Source organism: Arvicola amphibius, chromosome 3, assembly GCF_903992535.2.
Source record: "Arvicola amphibius chromosome 3, mArvAmp1.2, whole genome shotgun sequence".
Taxonomy (NCBI): Eukaryota; Metazoa; Chordata; class Mammalia; order Rodentia; family Cricetidae; genus Arvicola; species Arvicola amphibius.
In genome coordinates, this window is record NC_052049.1 from 154,605,409 (window position 1) to 154,613,024 (window position 7,616).

General features: G+C 48.1%; 1 protein-coding gene across 1 annotated transcript in view; it reads right to left on the minus strand.

The window, feature by feature from the left end:
- Positions 1 to 869, minus strand: part of Snap91 (synaptosome associated protein 91) — a 111,333-nt gene extending 110,464 nt beyond the window's left edge. Inside the window, exon 1 of the mRNA XM_038321598.1 lies at positions 768 to 869. The gene's annotated coding sequence lies outside the window, so the exon portion shown is untranslated. The remainder of the gene's footprint in view (positions 1 to 767) is intronic.
- Between the last annotated feature and the right edge of the window lie 6,747 nt (positions 870 to 7,616).

The window sequence follows — 7,616 nt, forward strand, 5'->3', positions numbered from 1 at the left end:
GCTAAGCGCCAAGCCCTGCTGCTGGTCCATGGTGGTCCAGGGCTGTCAACCACCCACAAGGTAGTCCTAGCATCGTGCCACTGTCCCGCTTCCCCACACCCTGAAGCGGCCGCCACATCCCGGCCTCGCTCTGTCAATCAGCGCTGCCCGCGCAACTCTATCCCGTGGTGCGGGACCCGGTGCGCTTCGGGGTTACTCCGGACGCCGCGCCCAGGAGCGCGCACCTCTCGCTGCCGGGGGGCCGCAGCGTGTCCCCTCCCCACCTCCCCACGGCAGCCCGCAGGGCCGCGGCCACCTCCCATCTGTTCTGGGGCTGCGGCGGCTCGTCCTCCCTCGCTCCCCATCCCCGTAGCAGGGCCGCCCAGAGCCGAGACGCGCCTCACCCTTCTCCGCTGGGAGCTAAGAGAGCCAACAGCCCAGGCCCCGCCCGGTCGCTAGCGCGCCACCGAGCTGTCACCCGGCTGCCTCTGCCCTTCTCCGCGCCTGGGGATTATCCCTCGGATCCCCCGGTCCCGGCGCAGGGGAGGGAACCTGCTTGGCTCAGCGTACTCACCCCGCCCCGAGAGCACCGCAGCCCGGACGCCGCGCGGGATGGCTGGTTGCAGCCGCGCGCCGCCCCAGAGTCCCCGGGCCGCGATGCTCGAAGCCCCGGCCGGGTCCCTGGCTTAGCTCCGCGGTCCCCGCGCCCGTACCCTCCCGCTGCCGCCTCCGCCAGCGCCGCCGCTTCTCTCTAGCGCTCGGCGCTGCGTCCCCATCCCCGCCCCCACCTCAGCTGGAGCGCCTGCGACAAGTCAGGTGACGGCGGCCGACGAACCCGGGCCAGCTCTCTGCAGAGCGCCGGCGGCCCCCTCCCCGCCGCTCCCGCTCGCCGCCCCCTCGGAGCAGCGGCTTTAAACGCGAGTGTCGGGGTGGGGGGTGGGGGGTAGAGGCGCACGCGAGCTTCCCCGGCCCGCGACTGCGGAAGGGAGGGTGGGACGGCAGGGGCGCCGCCGCTCCGGAGCTCGCCTCCTCGTGCGCGCCCCACAACCCCCGCGCGTCCCCGTGCGGACCCGGTGCACGCGCGCTGCGCACACCTGCGGAACAGCTGCTAGCTGCGCCCGGATCGCCGCGGGCGTGGGCCTGGGGAGGGAGGGCTGTGAAGGCCGAGACAAGGGCGGCCGCGGCGTGTGCTGCCCACAGAGCCCAGCCCCTTCTCCCTACAAGCGCGTCTGAGACCAGCTGGCTCGTCAATGGCAGCCCAGGCCCAGATGGGCAGGGCGATTTGAAATGTCAGATTCTGTGGCCGGGCGACCGTTACCTGTGCGCCCTCAGCTCCTTGTGCCTGCTCAACTTGTCTCAGTTCCAGCAGGGAGCAGAGTGGGCAGGTAATTGTAGCAGCTTTAGTCTTAAAGCAATACTGAGGTATGCGGGAGTGGCAAGTAAGTAGCAAAGGCATTAGCAGAATCCCAGATTACGCTCGCCTGGAATCATTTGCACTCTTAAAATGTTGTTTCTGCCCTTTAAATATGTTGAAGCATCTTATGTCATTTGAATGTCCAGTGTTGTTTGCATGGGATTGGACTCGTTTAATAATTTCATGGGTTGACATTTGCAAAGGTCATTATCTTAACCTATTCTTTTAAATTCCCAAAGTGAAGGTCAGAATTTCCCTTAAGAATTCTCCTGCCATATTTCTGGCTTTATGCAGGTGACCTCTGTTCAGCCCCCAGGGCCATATATGTCTACTTATACATATCAGAGTTCAGCCTTGTAGTGTTTTTTCCCTTGGTCCTGGTTCATACGCAGCTGCGAATTCCTCTTGCTGGGGGGACTGATTCCAGCAGCGCCTTGTGACTAAAGAAAGCCCAAGATCACTGCCGTGAAGTTACCTATACTAGTACCATATGACCCCACAGTCCTGAACTAGATATTTACCCCAAAGAAATAAAACACATTTTTATCTTTAAATCTTTACTTGAAATTTGTAGCGGCTTCATATAATTGCCTCATACTGGAGGAAACTGGTCTATTGGTAAATAGCTAGAGAAAATACGGTATATCCATACAACAGAATACTATTTAGCAATAACAAGACAGGAATGAACAGTGTGGACAAATCTCAAATATACTATGCTTCATGAAAGTGGCTCAATCATCGCAAATATTATTTACTGTTTTGATCCATTTATGTAACAGGCTAAGAAAGGTGCAATTGCAAGACAGAAAATATATCAGGGGCCAAGAGTCAGGAAAGGGGACTGACTTCAAAGGGCCAGAAAGAAACTTTCTTAGAGTAGTGAAGTTTTGTATCATGACTAAGGTAGTTATTACCCAACTGTATGAACCTGAAAACTTTAATTGGTGAATTTTGTCGCATATAAATGAGAGCCCTAGTAGATCTGATAAGGAGCTGGAGCAACCATATGGATATTGCCTAAGGTAGTCTTTATAGTTGGGATGTTAACGGGAAGACAGAAGCACATTGCATAACATTAAAACTCATCAACAATCAATTCCGCATCCAGACATCTAGGAAAGGAGCTTCAGACAGGATGATACAAAGTGAGAACTGATAAAAGGAGCAACGATAAATCCACAATTACAGCTGACATCAGCATGTTCTTGTATATTTACAATTCTAGGGTAAGTATGCAGCAAATGACTGAGGGTATGCACAATTCAAAACAACCCCAACTTACTTCAACTGTCATATAATATAAAACATTTTATCTAGCAACAGTGGGACATATTCTTTTTTGGGGGGGTTTTTTCGAGACAGGGTTTCCCTGTAGTTTCTAGAGCCTGTCCTGGAACTAGCTCTTGTAGACCAGGCTGGCCTCGAACTCAGAGATCCGCCTGCCTCTGCCTCCTGAGTGCTGGGATTAAAGGCGTGTGCCACCACCGCCCAGCCTGGGACATATTCTTTTAAATGCATGTTGAATACCTTCTAGAATAGATAATATTGTATACTATAAAGTTAGGGTCAATATATTCGGTAGATTTATAGTCAAACAAACTGTGGATTTTTTTTTAACCACAATGGATTCAAAGTCATTAACAGGTAGAAATCTGAAAAATCACTAAATTAGACTCTCAAAGTACCTGTAGGTCTAATTTTCTCATAAAGAAACATTTAAAATTACTTTGAATTAAATGGTAATAAAATAAATACAACATATCAAAATGTATGGTCTGTAGAAAAAGCACTGACTACAAGAAAATGTATAGTATTAAAATGCTTATGTTAGGAATGAAACTGGACACTGTGTAGGGTAGAAGGTCTCAGCTCACTTCATGGTTTGAAAACCCACACATCAATCCATGAGCTCAAAAACACACCAATCCCCGAGCTTGAAATTCCACCAGTTCCTGGGCTTGCTCCAACCTCAAGACTTGAAATCCCACCAATCCCTACCCTGGACTCTCCCTTCCCTCAGGAAACCCTATATGAGCCTGTCTCCTGCTTGGTTTCCTGCTGCTTCTTTCCCTAGCACAGGCAGCCATCTTCTTGTGTGAGGTTTGTTGTGCAGTGTGACTTTGTGGTATCTCTTGACTCCCAACTATTGGGATACCCTTTTCCTCAGAGTGGCAACACTTCCACTGGGGAAGCCTTTCCCCCCAGAGCTCTAACACTTATACATGGTGGCATATGCCTGTAATCCCAGTGATTGAGAAAGGAGAACTGCAACAAATTTGGAGCTAGCCTGGGCTATATTGTAAATATCAGGCCACCCATACCTATGTAGCAAGACCCTATCTAAAATAAGCAAACAAAATAAGTAACAAAAAAAGAAGAAGAAAGAATCAACTATTAAGCATCAATCCTAAGAAAAAGGAAAAAAATAAATTCATGTTGTATGACAAGACTTTTCCTGGGGAGATGAAACACACTCTAGTCACCTCAGATGTGAAACCCATGACTTCCCAAAAAAAACCCATGACCGATATCACCAAAGTCCAACTTGGTGAACCAATGAGTTTTGTTGGGGTTACTGTGGTAGTTTGAATAAAAATGGCCCCAATAGGCTCATATATTTGAATGCTTAGTTACTAGAGAGTGGCACTATTTGAATTTGAATAGGTAATATGGCCTTGCTGGAGGAAGTATGTTTGTCCAAAAGCCCATGCCCAGTTTCTCTATGTCTCTGTGCCTATGATCAGGTTGTGGTTCTTAGCTACTGCTCCAGGTCTGAATGCATGCTGCCTTTCTCCCTGCCATGCTGACAATGTACTAAACCTCTAAAACTGTAAGCCAGTTCCCAATTAAACGTTTTCTAATAGTTGCTTTAGTCGTGGCATCTCTTCACAGCAGTAGAGCATTTGCTCGGTTACTTATAGGAATATGGGTAAGAGGTTACTTACAGTAGCAGAAATTACTCAAACAGAACTGCATCACGAAGGCTCACCCCAGCATGGATGACAGTCCACAAAGCTGGGAAACCTGGAGCACACCGCACAGCCTGCAGGTAGCTCAGCATGCTGGACAGCGCCCTTTCAGGTGCTTCCATTGATCTACAGCTCCTTCAGGCAGCCTGGCTGGTTTGTTTCGTCCAGGCAGTGGTTCTGGTCTCAGAGTCTTCTTCTTTACAAGACCTTTACTTCCTCTGAGAGGAGGAACTCTAAACTTCTATTGTTTCCTCTGGCAGGGTGGAGCATAGTAAGTCTGGTCAGTTTCAGGGAGTTTTTGATGCTATTTTCTTTTAGTGGTTTACCTCCCTGGTTAAGGAGCTTCTGGGCAGGATGGATGTTATGCAACTGTTTAACATAGCAGAAAGACGCAAATAATAGTTAAAAACAAATGAACAATCAAACAAGCTGTGTCTTTGAAAAAATTGATGAGGGAGAGAAGTGTTGAGAGAAGAGAGGAAAAGGGGAGGGGAGGGAGAGGGGAGAGGAGGAGAGGGGAGGGGAGGAGAGGGGAGGGGAACAGGGTTACTAGCTTCCACTGTTAGGAATTGTGGCTTTTGTCTCCAAACTGAATTGAAGCATTCCCTCCTAGAGGAAGGAGGTGGGAGGCTCTGTAAGACTTGAGAAGTAAAAGGAAGTTCTAACTTTCAAGAAGTAAACAAATCTCACAAAGCTCAGGAAGTACCTGAAACTTACGAGATGCCCAAGGTCTGCCCCTCAAGATTATATATATATATATATATATATATATATATATATATATATATATATATATATAGTAACCATTGTTGGCAGAGCTCTGAACAAGGGGTGCAGGGCATGTCGGTGCTATAGCTTCTGTGAGTGGTAGGTCATGCTAGGCTGGGCTGTTCAATGATGCAATGCAACTGCACCCACACTATTTAAAAGTAGCTATCATCAATACTACTGTAAGTAATCTCAATGAACTCACTGGTTCAATAAGCTGAACTTCAGTGGAATAACTCTAAGATTCGGGGTGAGTGACCCTGGTAGGTCCCACAGTAGATGGGGGACCTTGGAGGGAACAGAATATGCCATGCAAAGAGAGCTTGGGGAGTATGGAGCTTTATTTAGGAAGAGGGTATTGGGAGAGTAGGGGGGGAGGAAGGGAAAGAGACAGAGAGAGAGAAAGAGGGAGAGAGAGAGAAGGAAAAGAGAGAGGGGGGGAGGGAGAGGGAGAGAGAAGGAGAGAGGAGAGAAAAGAGGGGAGAGACAGAGTGCTGACTCCTCAGAAGAATGTTGGTGGTGGTAAGAGTGAGAAGAGAGGGGGCCTACATGTAAGAGATTGGGAGTGGACGGAGCTTGTCTCTTAAAGGGACAGGCTATTGTCTGGGTTCATCCTGTCAGGTGATATGGAAGGCCAGCATAATCCTAACTATAACTTCTTTGGTCTGTCATTAGTGCCTTATCTGGTATGAATACACATTTGTTCAAGTCCCCCTTGGAAATGCCACACAATAGGAAGGAAAGGGGGATAGCTGCTATGAACATTATAAGGACAATAGAATGCTACAAGTAGTGTGCTCAATAGTTAGGGCACTAATTGAAAATGCTGTTTCTCAAACCTTATACCAGTGTAAAGTTATATACAGTACACAAGGAAGAATGTGTAGCCATAGGCTGTCTTCAGGTGCAAAGCAGGGTCTGGCAGCTCACAAATCAGCATCATGCTATAGGTGTCAGCAGAAAATTTCTGAAAAATCCATCAGCTATAGAAGTATCATATATATATATATATTAATAAATTGTGTACAAAGTAGGATCTGTATTTGGAATACAGGTTTTGTGGGGATAGAACTTTGAAAACAGTATTATGTTTGAAGGGACCAGTATTCAGCACATAACACTCCAAGACAAAGTTCTAAGCGCAAAGGAGATTTATTTACCCCTGAGAGACGAAGGCAGAAATAGAGGATAATGGAGAAGAAGAAGAGGACAAGAGAGAGGGCGAAGGGGTGTTGAAGACTGCAGACCTTCAGACCCTGAATTTTCTGTGATCTGTTGCCTGCTGGAGTAAACAACTTGTTTTCCTGTGCTTGCAGCTGCTCTGAGCATGAGCAGCTGAATGAGTTCCTGATGGCAGAGGAGTGGTTTCTGGTGGACTTGCAGCTGAAAAGTCCCGAGAGCTAGGGCATGGCCATTAGCCAAGGAGAGCCCTATATAAGCTGCCCTGGAACACAATAAAAGGGGCATTCTTATTTCAAGGGGGAATTCTTGTTTCAAGAATGAACCCGCCCCCCCCCTCTCTTTCTGTGTGTGTGTGTGTGTGTGTGTGTGTGTGTGTGTGTGTTTCAATCTCCAGCCCCTTGCTCTGTTCACAAACCGTCCCATGGTAGACAGGTAGTATGCTACAGGTGGACTGTACAGGTGGAGGCCCCAGCGAGATCGGGAACTAGGGATCCCTGAGAGATTGCCCTCGGGAATGGTGAGGGTGAATTGAAGATGGGTATGTGTCTATGTGCTTTTTATTCCCCAGACACTTGCCCGATAGCCATTCTGGGTGGTGCAGGCATCACAGGAGGCACCACTGAGATGGGGAACTAGGAACGCTGTGAGGGATGCCCTCTAGAAGATTGGCCAGCAAGGAAGTAATAAAGGAAAGGTGAGAGGGTGAATTGAAGGATAAGGGTGGATTTTTTAAAGTCAGCTCTGGTAGTAAAGAAAAATAAGCCATGTAAGGATGGGATGTGCAGAGAGAATCTGGGTTATGAATATTATTGTGTTTTCTTTTTTGACTGGAGAGAGACATTTGATTCTGGGGACTGCTAAGAAAGGTATCTTGATTTCAAATCATGGTTCTAAGGATTTGTTGCTTTGGAAAAGAGGTTCTGCTTTTGTTTCCACAGAAGATGAGAACCTGTGAAATCATTCCAGATTAATAAGGTTTGATGGACCAAGACCCCCCAAAAGGTTGCTGTGGCCACCCCAAAAATACTTTGCCCAATAAAAAGCAAGTAGCAGTTTGGAGAGAACTATGCCCAAATTCCCTAAATGATTGTTTACTGAAGGTTTTGGGGTCAGGGAACAACTTGGGAAGGCCGTTGGGCTTGTACCATCAGCCACAACCAACAGGTACAATGGGCCCCAGTCAGGAATCCACCCGTGCTGGTGCCGGTGGGTCTGGATAGTCCCATATGGCCGTATTTCCTTTCCATTGACTGGGTTATGGGACAGCCAGCCATTCCCATTAATTGGGGACCCAATAATGT